Raw genomic sequence first — 20,949 nt, 5'->3', positions numbered from 1 at the left:
GCAAAGTTGGCCCAGGCACTGAGGATGGCTTTGTGGCCTCTGCCTCAGGTGCTAGAATGGCTCTGGTTGCAACAGAGCAACGCCCCAGATGGGCAGAGCATTGCCCCCTGGTGGGCATGCTGAGTGGATCCCAGTCGGGTGCATGCGGGAGTCTGTCTGACTGCCTCCCCATTTCCAACTTCAGAAGAATCCAAAAAAAAAAAGTTTTATCTTAAATGTCTTTAAAATCTGTCTTCCTATAGTTTTTACTCATTGGTCCAATTTACCTTGGCTAGGTAAAGTAGCTTTTGGTTCTCTCTGTGGGTTATTTTTTTATAGGCAAAACATTCCTAATTCTTTCTGGAAGTATGTATATATTGGGTACTTGACCCAGGGGGTTATATAGTCTCATGAAAGGGTTATTCACTCTGCAGAACCAACATCTAACTCTTATAGGGACTGCTTTTCAGTGTCTCTCCTTCATTCTCATGTTTCAGGAACACTGTCTTGGGTTATTTCTGTCCCCTAATTTTTTTTCTGGTTAAATGTCTCTGTCAGATCTGGACCAGGCTGCACCCAAAGCATCCTCTCTACAACAAGCCCACCTTGAAATTTCAGCCATTCCCAAGTCAGCCGCAGATTCTGAGGCCATTTTATGGAGTCAGGACAACTCAGTGGATGGCCAGAGGATCCAGTTTGATTTGGGAAATCAAGTACCCTCATTGCCAAATGAGGCCAAGATCATACACCTACCCACAAAGACTTGAACTTCCCAACTAGGATTAAATTAACATCAAGCCAAAATTTCAGTCCTTGGCCCTGAGGACTATTTGAGTGTCATTCATGATACAAAAAATAATAAATAAAAAGTCTACCTTTAGCATTCTATGAGAGATCCTTATATGTCCCTAGTGTCCTTTTGATTTTGAAGATGTCTAAGGTTGGTAAAATTTTATTTTAACAGATGCTCCAGGGTCATTTAAGATTTCTTAATCCAGTCTCAGAGCGGTCATTCAGCTCTTGGCTGTATGACTCAGTATTGGCTGCAGAAGTCACCGCCACTGATGGTGGCCGCTATTATTTTCTGTGCTCAGTTACCCCGAGGGTTATTAGGTTGTCAGTTAAGAAGAAACAGCTTCTGGAATATGTTATAGGGTCACAGGCCTTTCTGTACACAGTCTCTTACACTCAGATTTTCCCAAAGAGAAATGTCTACTTTAATCACTTTTTCCTTTTTCCACCTGGTGACTTGTCAGGGTATTAGTCAGAGTGCAACTTGAGGATGTGGGGTTGCTTGCAGGTCCTGCCTGATTCAACGGGGCAGGAAGCACTGACATTCGGTTATACCTACCATGATCTCCTCTGTTGGAGAAGCTGGGAGAAACTCAACCACCTCAGATTGGAATTATCAAACTTGCTAGTGGGCCACAGCTGTCCTTATGGTGGCCATTGTGGCATTCCTCTGTGGGAAAGAAATCATTATGCAATTAAACACCTCCTTCTTAGCTAAACAGAAAGTGGCATATGTGTGATAAACACAAGACAAATAGAAATAACCAAACCCTCTGTGTTCAGTCTGAAATGGAATGGGGAAGAAGGTAAAATACCATTTTGTATTTCATGACAATATCCAGCATAGCATAGCTTCTAAATTTTCTATATCATCTCATTTATTTCTCATTGGTCAGTCAGGCAACTATCCCATTTTATTGGAGAGAAACTGATGCCCAGAAAAAACAGAGCTACTCAATTTAATAATTATATTAATAACAACTAATTAAGTCCCCGATATTATACTAAGAAAGTTACAGTCATTCTTTTATTAAATCTTTAAAATTACTTTTTGAAATGAGTATTATTATTATTTTCATATTTTTTGATGAATAAATAAAGGCTCAAAAATGTTAATTAACTTGCTCAAGGTTATTCGAGGTCAAATAGCTGAGTCAGTCTCGAAATCCTTATCTCCTTGACCTCAAAGTCCACACTTCCAGCCACTTCCTGTTGTGGGGGAGGCAGAAGTCAGATTTTGTGATTAACTGTAAAATAACCTTTCTATCTGTTTTGCCCTCAAGGATTATTTTCATTGCATGTAAGGTAGATAACCTTCTTCCAATAACTTTTTGGTGTGTGAGCTTTTCATTAATATGCATCAAATGGAAGTGTATAATTTTCAGATGGATTCATTTCTCATTTTGAGTGCTTTCATTAATTTGAATATCAAAGCATTTGCTTGTTTATACACACTGAAGAATGAGTTCTCTAAAAAGAGACAAAAGCAACTCTCTGAAAAGGTTTGGCATATTTTTATGAGTAAAAAATAGTTTGTGTGAATCATTCAAGGTTTGTGTATATTACACACAATAAACAAAATGAGTCTAACAAGTTAAATTTATGAATTAAAGATCCGGTAATTCATCGGCCACCTGTCTGCAAAAGACTTTTGGATTAAGTGTATATAAAATGCTTTCTATAATCACATGGAGGAAAGATGCAATATGGCTATAAAGTAATGAGATTTAAAATATATAAGAATTTAGACAATCTGGCGCTGGCCAGTTGACTCAGTGAACAGAGCATCAGCCTGGTTTGTGGACGTCCCAGTACGCAATCCCTGATCAGGGCACACGTGAAAAGCGAACATCTGCTTCTCTTCCCCTCTCTTTCCTCCTTTTCTCTTCCTTTCTTTCACACAGCTAGTGGCTCTGTTGCCATGAGCATTGACCCTGGACACTGAGGACAGCTCGGTTGATTCGAGCATCAGCCCCAGATGGGTGTTATGAGGTGGATCCTGATTAGGGTGCAGTGCATGTGGAATTCTGTCTGTCTCCTTCCTTTCACTTAAAAAAAAAAAAAAGAATTTAGACAGTCCTTGTTGGGCAGATAAAATATATTGTGCTCACTTTGTTAAAGATGGCATCACCCAGGTGATATTAATGTGTGTTGGGGGCGGGCTGTAGGCAGGCAGAATCCTTGTAGCCTGGGCTTGGTTTTAGAACTAAGCCTTTCCCACCCTTTTTGGTGTGGGGTGGTACAATCCCATCATGCCCCAGAGAAGTGACTTTGTATTAGAGACTTCCCTATTTTGTATATTGGATTAAAGGTTTTAATTTCTACACTATAAAATGGGGGCAGAATGGGAGCTTGCTCTCTTGGTTCCTGAGATTATCATTAGAGGAAAGGGCAGAGAGGAGAGCAGAGAAAGGCCACGTGGAGGAGGCCAGGAGAAGCTGCCAAGATGGTGGAGTGTTGAGTGAGAGGCCAGTTTGTGCAGAGTTTGTGCAGAAAGAAGGAAGGAGATGGGGAACAGAGGTGAATAAGTCTGGTGAGCTAGAAACCTTTGATTCTAGGAAACTCGGATAAGTCAGTAGCCTTGTGAGCACTGAATATGAGTGGGTTTTGGAGCCCAATGTGTGTTTTTACTTGCCCGCCGGGTGCAAGCTAGGATTAAAGATAATGGCCCATCAGTTTTTGGCTTTGTTGTTTCTTTACTGACTGTCCGAATCCAATGCGAACCTGCATGGGCCAGGCTGCTGTGATGGTGGCCGTGCCTACTGGCTTTACAGTCCTTATCACAAATTTTCTTTAAATTACACTAAAAATTGTATGCTAATTATAAGTTCTTTACTCTCTAGCAAGCTTGGAAGAACTTGAGATATCTCCATGTGTGTTTTCCTCTCTAAAGGAGTTATGTTACAGTTTATTTCAATAACACTGCCATTTCTTGGGACACTTTAAAAACTTTCCTGGGTGAATTTCCCCCAGAGCTCATTTATAAGGAGTAAAAAAGTAATCATTAATTTATAGCCATCCTCCTTTCTTTAACAAAAGGTGGTGATTCTCTATCCAACATATAACCTATTTTATTTACGAAATCCAGCTCTGAACAGCTTTTGACTATTTCCCCAAACCAGTTCCGTATCTCAGTGTCACCACTGATAAGATCCACAGGACTGTGGAGGAAGTCGCTAAATGCTGGGGGGAATTTAGTAACTCCCCAAGGTGAATAATACCCTGACTGGGCTTGTGTTCCTTTAAGTGGACAGATTCAGGTCTTCCCTTAAAAATAAAAAAATTAAAAAACAAAGCATTACAGCTCCTTGATCTCCTTTTGCCAATTTTGATGTTTCAGTGAATTCAGAAGCAAATTTCTAGCCAACGTGAGGTGTTCTTTTGAACTCTTTATCCTATTAACTTTTGTTTATGATATATATAAATATATATTTAAAATAACATGTTAATTAAGATATAACTTGCAAGACATGTTGTAATTATTTTTGAAGGAGGCTTTTCATAATTGAAGATTTGGCTGCAGGACATAACTTGTGATACCTGATTAAAAAACAGCTCAGCCAGATATATTGATTAGGTAGCATAAGTCACATTTTAAACAGTTGATGCATATTATTTTGGGTTGGTTCCTTTTTTGGATTTTCAGTAATTCACATAGACTGGTATAAAGTTTCTTTTCGCAATCTCTGAATTTTATAAAAGAGGTAGAAGACAGTGTTTGTAGGAGACATAGTAACTTATGTAAAGGAGCACTTTGTTTATGGGGTTTTAGAAGGATGCATTATCCTAAATGAAAACAATGAAGTAGATGAATATCATTGATGTTCTCCTCTTTAAACTTCTCAGAACCCCTCTCCTACCTCCTGGAGCTGGTAACGTGTTCCTAGTATCTAATTCTCACAGCGCATTTTTCTCTTCTAATCTTCACAACCACAATGGAGGTGCCTGACCCAGGAGCATTTGTAAACAGGTTAATTTCAAAGCAGTCGATCTGTGTTGGTGGTATTTCAGGTACTGCTAATGTGTAGTAATTGGGGACAGACAGGCTTCCTAGGAAACCATAAATTCAAACTCACTGATGACTGTAAACCCTCAAGGCTAGCTAGAAAATGGAGGCTAACATTACACAAACTTTGAATCATTGAAAGTGGCATCTTTACATGGAAATAAGAACCCTCTTCTCCCCCCATTGCTTTTTATCCCATTTCTCAAATTCTCTGGAACCTGTTTTCCATTACTAATTAATATTTCCTTTCCAGCTTTTCCCCAAAATACTTCTATTTTCTTGCTTGAGGAATATTGACACATTCCCCTAGCCCTGCATTACAGTTGCCTTTCTCAATTCTCCTGCCCTGAACTCCCACTCCTGCTCAGACCATGGTCTAATCATCTTTTGTTACCAACCTATCTTTATTTGAAATCCACTGTCTCTTCTGGGCTTCGTTCCTTTTTTAATACTATTATTAAAGCAATGCCTGATGGCTGGCCTTGTGGCTCCTCCCTCAGTCTTAGGCTATAGGACCTTCCTGCAATGTTGAGCAGTTAGCCTCTCCTTCTATAAATTCTTTTTTCTTTAAATTCTCACACCTCCTGACTTGTTTTTCTCAGTCTCCTCAATACTTCTTTCTCCAGTCTTTAACAACTGTCATTACCTTGTGCTTTATACTTTCTCCTTTTACATTTTATCATGAATGATCTCATTCTAATCAATACTTAATTTCCCTGAACTCTCTTGAATAGGATTCTTTATTTTTATTTTTATTGCTCTAACTCTAGCCCCTATCCCAATGGAATAAACTTCTAAAAACACATCTACTTGTCTAAGTCTCTCCCTAATTCCTGCTCAGTTTCCATTATGTCTCCAGAGTCATCTTTCTGAAGCAGATCTAATCTACGTATTATACTCTTCAGAAGTTGTTCATGAATTCAGTTACCCCCAAGAAAAGTACAAGCTGCTACAGGCTTGTGAGGGGACAAGGAAGCGAGGCAAGGAGGGAACCATGCAAGGTGATGTGTTACTCTCTGGCCACTGCTTCACAAAGTCAAGGAGAGAGGGTTGAATGGTGTGTCTGTCCACTTGGCCACATGGGTTATCTTCAGAACAGCATGTATATAGATAGTGTATCTTACAGTGGGTGTGAAAGTGAGGGAGGAGATGAAATTTATATTCCTGGGTTTCTACCATCTTCTGAAACTTAACTCTCCCATGTTGTGACATTCAGCTCTTTCAATAGCCACCCAGAAGTAGGATCCTGTGCCTATGTTATGGCCTTCCACTTCCAGTAAGTGGTAGGAGGAGTCCTAGAGCAGGCATATCTGACCACATCGACAGCCAAAATGGAGTCCCGTGTTCCCGAGGAAGTACCTGCTTGGCTCCGGGAAGTAGGATCATAGGCACATGTGAGGTCCCTTGGTTGCTGCCACAGCAAAGGCACAGTAAGAAACTGAGAACCTGGGGAGCAAGTGAGGCCAAGAAATATAAGGAGGCAGATAAGGTGCGTCCACTATAATGCTCAACCTCACTCCTGATCAGGGAGAAATTGATGAGATTCAATTTTTCACCTATCAGATTGGTAGAAACCAAATCGATAATCTCTCGGGTTGACAGCAGCTGGTCACCACCTTGAAGAGTAAGGAGTGTTCTCACACAGTGGAGTGCCAAGAGCTTTAGAGGGCATGGTCTAGTCTCTCTCTTGCTCTAAGATTTTTTTCAAGTCTTCATAATGATGGTATCTTAATATATCATATATACATATATATATATATATATATGAAAAAAAGTTGCAGAAGATTACGTACAGTATAATGTCATTTGAATACAATAAAACATAAGAAAATGGCAATGGGTTCCAGTTCTGGCCCTTGCACTAGGTAATATGAGCTCTGTGGAGAAGGAGGCTATGGATAGAAATTGAAAGCTGCTTAGATGACTAGAAAACGGAGTACAGCACTGACCATGAAGTGTCCTGACCTGCCCATGACAGAGCATAAAGGAGACTGAAGACTGGTGGACACAGAGGCCTGATGGGACACTGGAAAGACTGTATGAGATGCCTCCTTAAGACTCCTGGAAATATTAAAGGGAAAGTTTCCCTGCAGATTGAGGTCTTGGAGGGAACATACCAAATAAGCAAAACATGAGAATTCATGTTAAGATGAACTCATTTGACTACTGAGACCTGAGGTCATTCAGGCAGAGTTAGTTTTTCCTTGTCTATGTTCCCAAAATATATACAGTGTATTGCATTGTATTAGAGATTGTTCTGGTCTTAAGGGTAAAGATGATGTTATATTTATAGGGTCTTCAATATATAGTATCATAACGGGTACGTCATGAAGGCTCATTATTAATGTATGTATAATGGATGAATAGATGGTTGGTAAGGGTATCTGGAAATGAGTTAGGACTACATCAAGATGATCACCCTTGACAGCTACTCTCAGAGCCAAACAAAATCTTCAGGTGGGAAAATCAAGAAATACAATATGGCTGGTCTGAGTCTAGCACCTTCAGGAGAGACAAGAACTAGCATACCACTTGGGAATCACTTTGAATATTTGTAAACAGCTGCATTTGTGTCCTTTGGGTCATGTAATTGCATAGGTCCAAGCTAAATAATGGGCAAAAGCTAAAAATTGTTTAATGCATACAGTTTCTAGCCATCAATCAAATTCTGCCTTTTGTGAGTGTTTCTGGGGCACTCACAGTTATGACAAGATTTGATGCATGTGTGTGTGTTGTATAGAATTTTCTTCATAAAACAGAAGGATTTTACACAGATGCTAAAGACCATATTAAAATAACATTAACTACCACAACACAAAAATGAAAGCCCCTTCAAACTGACAGATGTTCTCTGAAAGAAATTAATTTGAATATATGTATTATTTTCAGAGAATAAATGTGTAAATGGGGCTGATGCCTGAATTTATTTTAGTTTAGCACTCCTGAGGCCACACATGGACTTATAGTCCTTTTAATATTGGTGACCCTGAGTTTTGCAGACAAGTCTTTTTTATTATTATTATTCAGTGAGAGGAGGAGAGGCAGAGACAGACTCTCGCATGCACCCCAGCCAGGATCCACCCAGCACACCCACTAGGGGACAATGCTCTGTCCATCTGGATCATTGCTCAGTAACTGAGTTCTTCTCAGTGCCTGATGCTGAGGTTATACAGACATCCTCAGTGCCCAGGGCCAACTTGCTCCAATCGAGCCATGTCTGTAGGAGAGGAAGAGAGGAAGAAAAAGAGAGGGAGAGAGGGAGGCCAGAGGGGGAGGGTTGGAGATGCAGATGGGCACCTCTCCTGTGTGCATTGACCAGAAATCAAACCTGGGACATCCAAACGCTGGGTCAACATTCTACCACTGAGCCAACAAGCCAGGGCCAAGAAGCATTTTCATAGAGTTTACACCTAAACATAGAAAACAACAAACACTCCTGTCATGCTAGATTATACGCATAGTGTATTTACATGTTTTAGCCTCTGTTATTTCAGATTGATTTAATCAGTTACATTTTGGGGAACATGTTTAGAATTATCTTATGGCAAAGTTAATAGTGCATTAAGGGTATACTAACTCAGTAAATATTATGTAGAGAGGCGATATAACTAAACTCACTTTAACTTTGTATTTGGCTAAAAATTCTCTCTTTAGCAGTGACTCTAATGAAAGATCCAGTAGATAGCCACTGTGGGATAAAGCAAAGAAATAATAGACTTTATATTATTGTATGACATACACTTCTTTGCCTGGATAAACTTGTACTCAGACTCTGTTTTCTGACTCTGCTCACCCCCGTTATACACACTCCCAGTCAACTGGATAATTCCTGGCCTCCTAGATAATTTAAATTAAAAGTGTTCTGTCTCCTGTGTTCCCACCGGACTTGTGTTTGGAAGTATGGTTTACTTTGGATTACTTATTCATCATTGTGTTCACCAGATTTTTTTAGTCACTCATAATGATGGAATCTTAATTTGCTGTAGAGGCTTAGGCCATGCTGAATTTGGTTTTAGGAGCAGCAAGATGGAGCTTGGCTTGGTACAGATCACATTGTCTTTGTGTGGTCTCAGTCAGCTGTTTATACCGAGTCCAGTGGTGAGAAGCCTGACATCAACTTTCCTTAATGTAGCCAGGGCGAGGTGATAGATGAGAATGTTTCTAGAACACATAAAGCATTTGTTAAGAGTTCCAGGAAGTGTAAAAGCTGCCAGGTAATGTCCAAATCACTCTCTTGGACCAAATGCTTATTTCTTTCCATTAAAAAAAAGGAATTCTGATTCTGTGAACTTTGTTCTTCTGGACCGAGTTGAGAGTCCCCACATTGCCCTTTTGTAATAAGCCAGCACAATACTTTCATCTTTTGCCTTCCAATCTAATCTCTACAGAGAACAGAGTGATCTTAAATTATAAATCAGATCATCTCACTTCCCTGCATCCAATAATGGGTTCTCAATGCTGTCAGAGTAAAAATCAAATTCCTCATTGTTTGATCCAGCCCCTCATGATGAATTCCAGCTGAATCATCTATCTTTCCCTTGTCTGAGTGAAGATAATGCTAACTGCCTTAAGAGCTAACCCCTGAAATCCCATGGCTTAACACCAGTAGAGGTTTATTTCTTACTCACGTGAGTCCAGTCAGTAGAAAGAGGGACACAGGATGGGCCTCTGCGCCATGCAGTTGTTTGGAGGCTCAGACTGATAGTGCTATGGCATTTCCCCATGTAATTTTCAAGGACACCCTAGGAATTAATGTCCAGCTGGCACTTAAGCAAAGAGAGAGGGAGTGTTTGTATGGGCCAGGTTTGATGGTGGCATGTCCACCCAGTCACATGATTATGTTTGCATGCAAGGGGATCAGATTGAGAAATAAAATCACTTATTGAAAAGCCATCTCTCCAGAATAGCTCTACAACCCAGAAGGGTGATTCTTTGGTGGAACACTAGCTGTTTCTTCCATACTCCTCTCGCATATTAAGCTCAGGCCACACTGACTTTACTCTGCTTCTTGCACATTTCTACCTCAGGGCCTTTGCTCATGTTGCTTCACTTCTAGGAGCATTTCTGTGATGCTCAACATGACTGGCTTTTCTTCACCTTGTGGTCTTGTCTTAAATGCCATCTCCTCAAAGAGACTTTGCTTAACCACTTGTCAAAAGTAGACTTTTCCAAGCACCTTGTTGGTTTCTTTTGTAGCACTTATAATTGGTAATCATTTGATTTATTTACTTGTTTTTTTCTATTTCTCCTACTAGATTGTTATCTCTATGAAACTAGGTAGATACTCATCTTTTATACCACTAAGCTAATGCCTGTCATAGTTAGTGCCTGACACAGCTTAACAAATACTTTCTAAATTAAGGCAGAGGCTGTGGGCAGTAAATAAATAATTACAATATTAAACTAAAACACTATTGTTTACCATTAATATAAACTCATATCTGTATGATTCTATGGCTAGCTTTGACATAATGAATCATTAGTCTGTAATGCTACTTTATATTAACCCAACACTTAAACAATAATAAACCAACTGTTTCAGTCAAATAAGGCTGTATAATATAGGGTGGGGCAAAAGTAGGTTTACAGTTGTTTGTATGAAAAATAATACAATAGTTAATAAATAATAACAAGAATAAACTCTGTTTCGTGTACTCACAACTGTAAACCCACTTTTGCCCCACCTTGTATGTTGTCTCAAATATTAGTGAATTAAAACAGCAACAATAAGTTAATCCTCTCTCATAGATTTTGTGAGCCAAGAATTCGGGAAGACTTTGATTACGTTATGCTGACCCAGTTTCTCACATGATTATGGTCAAACCGTGGCTGAAGCTAGAACAACAGTGGGACCAGAGCAAATACAGAGGCTGAAGGCCTTGACCAAGAGCAAGCATTTCTGTGAGCAGAGCAGAAGTACACTGATTTTTTAAAATTTATTTTTTAATGAGAGTAGGGGAGATACAGAGACAGGCTGCCACATGTGCCCTGATAGGGATTCCACTCAGCAACCCCGTCTGGGGCCGATGCTCTGCCCATCTGGGGCCATGCTCGCAACCCAGCTAATTTAGTGCCCAGGGCTGATGAGCTCAATCAAATTAATTGAGCCATGGCTGTAGGAGGGAAAGAAAGAGAAAGAAAGAGAGAGAGGGGAGAGGGAAAGGGATGGGGGGGGGGGAGCAGATGGTTGCCTCTCCTGTGTGCCCTGACTGGGAATCAAATTCAGAACTTCCACACACCAGCTTGACGCTCTACCACTGAGCCTGCTGGCTGGGGCCATACATTGATTTTAAAGATCTGCCTTTGGAAGCGTTGTGTCACTTCTGCTATATGTTTTTGGTTGAAGCATACAGTTTCAAGCATAGAGGACATATACCCGGATAGGATGAGTGTCAAAGAATCTGTGGACACATTTTTAAACCATCATACTGACCAGGAAGGAGTGAATCGTTGAATTTTAGAGTAGTCCAAGGAATTATTTTTGCCAGGTTTTCTATGTCACCCACATTCTACACAGGCCACCAAGAAATTCCATGGCACCAACTCTTTCCATGCATAGACCCCTTTAAGTAGTTAAGATATGTATGTATTCAGGACTTTGTATCTGAAAGGTACCTCCTTGCACGGTGTTGTAGATGTCATATTATGAGCACACTGACATTGAATTGAGTCCTCACTTCTTTTCATACCATTGGAATTAAGCTGCGCTAATCCTCAGTGTTGCTTTGGCACATTGGGGAAAAAGAGCTTTCCTCAGAATAATTGGTTTTGGATTTCCAGCCTTAATATTCTACATAACACATTCTCTGTTTCCATTAAAGCAGTTTTTTTTTTTTTGTTTTTTTTTTTGTTTTTTTTTAACAAATGTGTCTAATATATTTTACTGTGGTTAGAATTCTGGAGGAAAGAATTACTATGAATTCTAGGATTCTTCCTTTTAACCATCTCACTGAACTTATTTAATGAGCTGTTTTAAAAGGTGGATAATTTGGATTAGAAAACTCATAAACTGTTATATTGCTCCAAGCTCCAACATGTACATTTGTCAATGTAATTTCCCCCCTTTTTTTACTTAGACCTTATAGTTAGAAATATTATACTGTTTCAAGTTTGACCTTGAGCAAAGATTCATCGATTTTTTTTATTTTTTTAATCTTATTTTTATTAATTTTAATGCAGTGACATTGATAAATCAGGGTACATATGTTCAGAGAAAATATCTCCAGATTATTTTGACATTTGATTATGTTGCATACCCCTCACCCAAAGTCAAATTGTCTTCTGTCACCTTCTATCTGGTTTTCTTTGTAACCCTCCCCTCCCCCCCACCCCCTTTCTCTCCTCCCTTGCCCCCTCCCCTCATTACCATCACATTCTTGTCCATGTCTCTCAGTCTCATTTTTATGTCCCAAAAGATTCATTGATTTTTTAAAAAGTTGCAAAAGTATTACCAAGAGTTCTTGTATAACTGGCACCCAATTTCCCAGAATGTTAATATTACTATGGTATACCTGACCAGGCGGTGGCGCAGTGGATAAAGCGTCAGACTGGGATGTGGAAGACCCAGGTTTGAGACCCCGAGGTCGCCAGCTTGAGTGTGGGCTCATCTGGTTTGAGCAAAAATTCACCAGCTTGGACCCAAGGTCGCTGGCTCAAGCAAGGGGTTACTCAGTCCGCTGAAGGCCCATGGTCAAGGCACATATGAGAAAGCAATCAATGAACAACTAAGGTGTCGCAATGCACAACGAAAAACTAATGATTGATGCTTCTCATCTCTCCGTTCCTGTCTGTCTGTCCCTGTCTATCCCTCACTCTGACTTTCTGTCTCTGTAAAAAAAAAAAAAAAAAAAAAAATTACTATGGTACATTTGTCAAAACTATAAACCAATGCTGATAAGTAACTGAAGCCCATGCTTTATTTAAATTTCTTTAGTTTTTACCTAATGTCTGTTTTCTTTTTCTGGATACTACTAGGATACCACATTACATCTATTTGTCATGTCTCCTAGACTCTTCTAGACTGTTACAGTTTTCAAGCTCTCCTTGTTTAATGGCCTTAACAATTTTGAAGCAAGAATAGCAGAAATGAGTAAGGAACACCAAGCATTGTTCTGTTAAGAAGCTGAGCATTGTGACTAAGAGAAAAGACTTAAGGACAGAATAGCCATGTGTTCGAATCCTAGTCCTGGCACTACCTAGCTGTCCTTGACTAAGTTCCTTCACCTTTCTGAGCCTCCTTTAGTGTTTAAGGGAGGAATAATAGTACCGCCTTTATAGGGCTGATGTGAGAATTAACTAGATAAAGCACATACTGTGCTTAGCATAATGCCTAGATGGTACTGTTATTATTAAAAAGTGTCTAAAATACAGGTCAGTCCACAAAAGATGATTTGAAGTATGATATAGCTGAAAATAATAATGATATTAATGCCGAACATTTATTAAGCATATACTATGGACACCTCAGTAATATAAGCACTTTATATATCTGAATTAATTGTACTAATAATATTACTAAATCCAACTGGTCTTTATAATATTATGTCTAGGGAAAATAATTTTCATATTTCAGACGTGGGAGTAAAGACAGAGAACATTCAGTATAAGTCAAGTCATGGGAGTAGAGTAGATGTGTAAGTCAGTATATTGATGGAAGCTGATGAAAGTGAGCAGAGCGGACAGGACTGGGTGTTGGTTTTAATCAGGTATTGGAGCAAGATCTTCAACCATCACTGAAGGGCTCTACAGATCCAAATTTATGGTAAACTTTTCCATGTTTTCTCTCTCAGGACTTGCTAGCCAGGCCTGGTGGGTCGGGGCAGGCAGGCTTTGGGGATCACCCTCATGCTCAAGCACTTGGTATGCGTGAAGATTCATCAACAAGCGTAGGGAAAATGCTCTCACTTCTCTGGGTGCCCATGGCTTGGAAGAAATGGAAACCTGGCCTCACTGGCTCCATGATCCCTTCCCCAAACACCAAGGGACAAATGTGCCCGCAACTTACTAATTAGGTGGAACCATCTTAATGACCTCATTGCTGTTACAGCTTCCACCAAGAGAGTGTTTGATTCATGTGAAGGCGATTGGAACCGTAATCCGTGGACAGCAAGTGAAGACAGGAGGGAATGCTTCTTCTAGCGAACGTATCAACTCGCTTAATATGCACGGGGGTGACAGGGGACAGGAAAAATGGTCTGTTAGCCAAAAGACTACTTAAAATTACCGTCTGTGATTGTGGGCAAATGTTTCATAAAACAAAACAGTGGCTTCCTCCCATGATAGCTTTGGGAGCTGAAGACAGAGGAGGAAATTAAGTACTGGAAAGAGTCCCCCTGATGGTGCTAAAGCTGATCCAGGCTTCCCCAGTGGCTGCTGTTTTCCATGTGGATGCTCTTTGGGAGGAAAGCAAGGGAACAAACTAGCACCTCTGTCTTATAAAGATGCTGCAGTACTGCAAAGCCTCCTATTAATGTCAACGGCAACCCAACTTACTAGCTACCTGCAAGGTGCTTGTATCTATGCACCTTTAAAAACCCTTAAGTAGACCAACGTGTTAGACTGAATGACTTTCATTTTAAGGATGAGGGAATTGAGGCTGAGAGATGGAAGGCAACTTGCCCAAGGTCAAATAACAGAGCTGGGCATACCTGTCATTTCTAGAGCCTGTGATCAGACTCACTGTGCTACAGCCCTGTGTCGAGAGTGGCAGCGCCCGTGTCACCCCTGAGCTGTGTCAGTGACGCTCTGCCTGGAAAGGCCTCACCATCACAGTGATCGATTTCTGAGTCCGAAGGGGTGTTAGGGCTCTGTATGCGCCCAGTTGCCTGCGCATCGCAGTCGTCTGGGACTTGAACATGTACTGATGTACCTGAGCCCCACTCTCAGACCCTCTGATTTGATTAGTCTGATGGAATGTTGTTGTGGAGGGCGGAGGGATTTAAAAGCTCCACAGGTGCTTCCAATATGATCCAAGGCTGAGAACCATTGACCTAGGCCAGCCCTCCAAGACTGGCTACTCCTGGGGCCCACGGACTATGAGAATCAGGATCACCTGGGAGCTTGTTAGGCATGCGGACTGCCGGCTTCCACCTCAGCTGACTTGTATGCACCTCTGGTTTAAAGAGGGCAGCAGTGCCCAGCTCGCCCCTAAAGGCCAAAGGAGGAGTTACGGAGAGAAAGCGGGAAGGGGGAGGGCATTCTACCAGGGGTCCTCAAACGTTTTACACAGGGGGCCAGTTCACTGTCTCTCAGACCGTTGGAGGGCTGGACTATAAAAAAAAACTATGAACAAATTCCTATGCACACTGCACATATCTTATTTTAAAGTAAAAAAACAAAACGGGAACAAATATAACATTTAAAATAAAGAACAAGTAAATTTAAATCAACAAACTGACCAGTATTTCAATGGGAACTATGCTCCTCTCACTGACCACCAATGAAAGAGGTGCCCCTTCCGGAAGTGCGGTGGGGGCCGGATAAATGGCCTCAGGGGGCCACATGTGGCCTGCGGGCCGTAGTTTGGGGACCCCTGTTCTAGACAGATGGTTTCATATGCCAACTCCCAGAAGGGAAAGACTGGCATGTTCAGGAACTAGAAGGGTCTTTGTGGCTGAAGCCTAGAGTACCAAGGGGTTATGAGGTCAACCGCTTCGTACAGGCTGGACATGCCCCTGCCCCAGGGCTTGGTGCTGGCACTTCCTCTAGCTCAGGGTTCGTCCTCTCTCAATACTCTCTCAAATAATACCTCCTCCGTAAGGTTCTTCCCCGATCACCTCGTTCAAATTGTAATCTTTCCTCCAGATTTCATTATTTCCTCTATTTTTTTTTCTGTAAAACTTACACACTTCCAACATGCTACCCTAAAGTGCTTACTTTTTGTCTTCAGTAGCCGCGTGTCTCTTTACTATGCTGCCAGCTCAGCCGGTGCCTAGATTTTGCTTGCTGACCACCAGTTCATCCTCCAGCACTGAGAACAGGATCTGGCACTTAGGAGAGGTGCTTCCTGTGTATTTCCGAAGTTAATGAAGCAAGTCCCGCAGAGCTGAGTAGGTCGTGCTCACTTTACCTACAGCTTGATTGTGCAATTTGTCGAGAGCCTTTTCAGGACTTTAAGTGGGTCAAGAACAAGATCAGGTTTGCCTTTGATTTTTAGAAAGATGCTCTGGCTGCTTTGTAGCTAGTGGGCTGTGGCTGTGGGGAGGTTAAACACAGGGAGGCCCGATTGGCGACAGTGGCAGCCTGCACTGAGGGGAACCGGGCTGGGGAAGATGGGATGTGGCCAAGGCCAGCCTAGGAAGCCGCGTCTGCAGGGACTAGCTTGAGAGGGTGAGGGAGAGAGAAGACGCATCCTAGATTTCTGGTTTAAGCAATTGGGAGAATGAAAAGCCATTACTGAGATAGAGGATGCTAAGGAAGAACAGATATTTGGAGAGAAAGAGTAAAGGTACTGTAAAGTATTAATCTACTGTTATAACAGGGAACAAATTTGAATTTCACATTCATTAAATAACTATGTATTGGCCCTGGCTGGTTAGCTCAGTGGTAGAGCGTCGGCCTGGCGTGCGGGAGTCCCGGGTTCGATTCCTGGCCAGGGCACACAGGAGAAGCGCCCATCTGCTTCTCCACCCCTCCCCCTCTCCTTCCTCTCTGTCTCTCTCTTCCCCTCCCACAGCCAAGGCTCCATTGGAGCAAAGTTTGCCCGGGCGCTGGGGATGGCTCTGTGGCCTCTGCCTCGGGTGCTAGAATGGCTCCGATTGCGGCAGAGCGATGCCCCAGATGGGCAGAGCATCGCCTTTTAGTGGCGTGCTGGGTGGATCCCGGTCGGGTGCATGCGGGAGTCTGTCTGACTGCCTCCCCGTTTCCAGCTTCGGAAAAATACAAACAAACAAACAAAAAACTATGTATTTTTAACTGCTGGCACTATGCGAAGCCCAATGAGGAATTAATGTTCAAAAAGTACCTACTATGCCTGGATAGAGCATCGACCTGGGATGCTGAGGACCCAGATCAAAAACCCCAAGGCCACTGGCTTGAGTGCAGTCTCAACTGTTTGAGCACAGGGTTGCTGGCTTGAGTCCAAGGGTCACTTACTTGAGCAAGGGGTCACTGGCTTGGCTGGAGCCCCCCAGGACACATGTGAGAAGCAGTCAGTAAACAACTAAAGTGCCGCAACTATGAGTTGATGCTTCTTATCTCTCTCCCTTCCTCTCTCTCTCTCTCTCTCTTTCTTGCTAAAAACAAAAGTATCCCTGCTATGTGCTAGACATAGTGCTAGCTCCAAGGGATACAAGGATGATATGGACCCATCCCTCTACAGTTGCAGAACTTATTAAAGAAACAAAGTGCTGTGGCAGAGAAAGAAAGGGATGTGGTGGGGGCAGGAGTAAATGAAAGGAGAAACTGAGAGACCTCAAGCGAAAGAGATTACTTTCAGCTGTGAGCCAGGGAAATGCAACTTTCTGAAAATGGCAGCATCTACACCAGAACTTAAAGGAAACATAAGATTTAGAAACATAGGACAAAGGAATCAAAAGCATGGAGGCAAAAAAATAAAAATAAAAATCTAAATTGTATTTCAGAATAGCAAATAATTTAGGTTGTCAAATTTAGAGACACAGGGTGTTGGATGTAATGAGAGGCAAACGTGAACACAAATGGAGAGCCTTGAAAGCCAGGTGAAGGGTTTTCAACTGTAAGATTCTGTGAGAAATTAGCCTGAAACATAATAGCATCTCAACATGTGTCTATTCAGTACATCTATGAATCATTTTTAATGGGGGTGATGGTTAGTGCTGTTTTGGGAAGATAAACATGGTTTCAGCACAGATGATGGATTATAAAGGGGAGAAGCTGGGAAATGAGGCTATTTTAGTAGTGTATTATTCAGATAAACTATCTTCTGTCAAATAACCACTATATTGTAGTGTCGACACCGTGAACATTTGCATCTGGTTTTTGCAAGAGTCCACTGCAGGTGTTCCTGGGTAGGTGGCTCAAATAGACAGATAGCCCCCCTCCAGATCGTAACTCCAGCCCCCAGCCTCTTTGTATGTTTGGGCTTAACCATCCTCTAGGTCTGTTGTGTCTCCTCCATTCAGCTCTTGGGTCGCAAAAGAGAAAGGAAGATAGGTACTCTCGACAGGGTCCTGTGGGCCATCCAGAGGAGCAGACAGCATTTGCAGGCATATTCCATTAGCCAAAATGCAACTCAATGGCTTCAGCCAACCGCAAGGGAGACTGGGAAATATAGTCTGTGTGCCCAGAGAAGAAGGGAATCAGTTTGCTGTACAACTTAGACTCTGCCCCAGGAGTGAAGGCGAGAGATAATAAAGATTGAGGGGATAAAGAGGAATATGGGTATTCAGTGGATTTTGGGAAAGTACAATTGATAGTAAATTGCTATTTACTAGAATGGTGGGAGGAGACTGTGAGCAAAGCATACATTTTCCAAATGTAATTGCCACCAATAAGAAGATTCACAGGCCATCAAAATTTCTTCTATTTGAGAGATGAACAGTATTGTAGCAACCCATGAGAAGATTTATAGAGAAGTTTAGAAGATCTTGCATGAATATGCAACCTTTTTATTCTCCTATGTTTTATTAAAGAAATTAACTTTATTCATGCATACAGTTAGTTAAAAGCTTAAGAAAGCATGCATCTGCCCTGGACAGTTAGGTCAGTTGGTTAAGAGTGTTGTCCCGAAACAACAAGGTTATGGGTTTGATTCCTGGTCAGGGCACACATGAAAAGCAACCAATGAATGTATGACTGAGTGGAACGACAAATGAATGCTTCCTTTACCCCTCCTCTCTCTCTCTCTACCTTCTTCTGTCTCTGAAAATCAATCAATAAGTAAAAAACGCTAGCCAGATAGCTCGGTTGGCTGGAGCATCATCCTGGCATGGTTGCCTGTTAGATTCCCTGGTCAGAGCACATACAGGAGCAGCTTGATGTTCCTGTCTCTCTCCCCCTGCCTCTGAAAGAAAGAGAGAAGGAGAGAAAGAAAGAAAGAAAGAAAGAAAGAAAGAAAGAAAGAAAGAAAGAAAGAAAGAAAGAAAAGCATTTAAATCAGGTTTAGGAAAACTTACTGGTTTACTAAGAGATAAACATTGCCACACAATGGGGAAAAAATCTGTTATCTGTTATTTTTTAAAAGATATATATAATATATACCTTGACAGATTGTTCTGAAGAGTGAGGAGAAAAAGCTGATAGGCTCCCTACCACAATGTTCAGTTCTTGGGAAATAAAAAGGTAGCTACTACTATTATGTGGGTATAACAAAGACAGTTCTGGAGGAACGAGTCTGATCAGGTGAAGGAGGCACAAAGTACGTAATAAATCGTGTTCTGTTTGTATAGCGTGGTGATACTTTCAAAGTCTAGTTTTGCCGGGTTGTTTCTCAAAGGAACTTCTACCCCAATAGCAGCTCCCCAATATGGGATTCTCAGCTGAAATGTGTTTTGCTGCAGATCTGTTGCACAAATCGAGGCAGCTGTGCACAGCATGTGTCTCGTCTCAATGACTACACCATGAGGGGTGCTATTCAAAGGGACCACTAATCAGGGGAAAGGCTCGCTTCAATTGGCAGCTTCTCCAAGCCACATGCAAAGGAAAATTGGCCATGTTTCATTAAGAATGAACCGACCTATTGGTTTGTGTGTCGCCTGAATTATTTACATTTTCAGTTAAAAAAAAAAGCTTAGATGTTATTTCCAGTCCCATGTCTTCCCTCAGTTCATTAGCCTGAATAAACGAAGTTCCCTTGACGGAGAAATTGATTGTGGAAGCGTGGGCGTCTTGGGGCTGGTTGTTGCCGCATACCCAGATAACCTTAATAAGATTAGCCTTGTGCTTTCCTATGGGCTTTGATGATGGCAATCTACCATATTCTCCAACTAAAATCCTTGTCACACTTAACTTTTGTTTTGCTTCAATTTTGGCTTAAAGAATAAAAGTAGATTGATCTGTTTCATTCCTCTGATTTAGTTGTTCCCTACATGGATTTCCACGCCCTGCATCACTTGTGTGTCTCTGCAGTGAAGCAGTCGGGTCTAATCTGTATGAATGAACCTGTTTTATGGAGAAAGAAGATGAAACTATGAATATTAATATCCTATTATTGTGTGATGGTGTTCTAAACACATGCGCTATAAAGATCTCAAAATATGAAAGAAAAGGATCCTGGGGTCACCTGTGTAATTTCTGTCCCAAAGAAATGAGCCAGAAAAGAGCATGAAAACAATGTGTGATTTCAGACCTCACCATAGAACAGTGTCCCTGAGGCTTCAACTCTTCAACTGTGAAGTGGTGTATTGATGCATCAGCAAAAGTGAACTAGGCATCCAGTATCTTTGTGGATCAATAAAATGAAAGACATTAGCTTGATGGTTTGTGAATGTTCACTTATATTTCAGTTTAGGTGATTAGCTATTACAGAAATTATGTAGGATGTAATATTCCCCCCCCTTTTTTTTGTATTTTTCTGAAGCTGTAAACGGGGAGAGACAGTCAGACAGACTCCCGCATGTGCCCAACCGGGATCCACCAGGCACGCCCACCAGGGGGCGACGCTCTGCCCTCCAGGGGGCGATGCTCTGCCCCTCCGGGACATCACTCTGTTGTGACCAGAGCCACTCTAGCGCCTGGGGCAGAGGCCAAGGAGCCATCCCCAGCGCCCGGGTCATCTTTGCTCCAATGGAGCCTCGCTGCGGGAGGGGAAGAGAGAGACAGAGAGGAAGGAGAGGGGGAAGGGTGGAGAAGCAGATGGGTGCTTCTCCTGTGTGCCCTGGCCAGGAATCGAACCCAGGACTTCTGCATGCCAGGCCAACGCTCTACCACTGAGCCAACTGGCCAGGGCTTATTTTCCCCTTTTTTCCTAGAAGGAGGTCTTAGAAATGGATCTAATATTTGAGCATGGGATTTCAGATCTCGTTATCTATTTTAACTCCCTAATTTTCCCCAAAATAAAAGTGAGGTTCAGAGAGATGAGACAGCTTGCCCAAGTTAGCCCAGCTAAATTAATGACTATTTTGCTACATCATCTGATATCCTATTTGCAGAAACAATTCCTCCATAAATGTTCCTCTCTTTGAGTAAACATCAAAGCTCTGTCTGGTCTTAAATAAAATATTTTCTCTGAGGTCATGAACAGTACAGGTTGTGGT

The 20,949-nt window shown here is 41.7% G+C and overlaps 1 protein-coding gene and 1 non-coding gene across 3 annotated transcripts in view; both read left to right on the top strand.

Moving 5' to 3' along the window:
• PLPPR1 (phospholipid phosphatase related 1) overlaps positions 1–20,949 on the top strand; it is a 252,725-nt gene that overhangs the window by 26,556 nt on the left and 205,220 nt on the right. The window lies entirely within an intron of this gene.
• On the top strand, positions 1,394–1,520 carry LOC136327503 (small nucleolar RNA SNORA41). Its single transcript, XR_010729706.1, has one exon. It is a non-coding gene; the product is annotated as a small nucleolar RNA SNORA41 (small nucleolar RNA).

This window comes from Saccopteryx bilineata, chromosome 2 (genome assembly GCF_036850765.1).
Source record: "Saccopteryx bilineata isolate mSacBil1 chromosome 2, mSacBil1_pri_phased_curated, whole genome shotgun sequence".
NCBI lineage: Eukaryota > Metazoa > Chordata > Mammalia > Chiroptera > Emballonuridae > Saccopteryx > Saccopteryx bilineata.
Note: the sequence above shows the minus strand (reverse complement) of the source record. Positions and strands in the feature narration are given on the sequence as shown.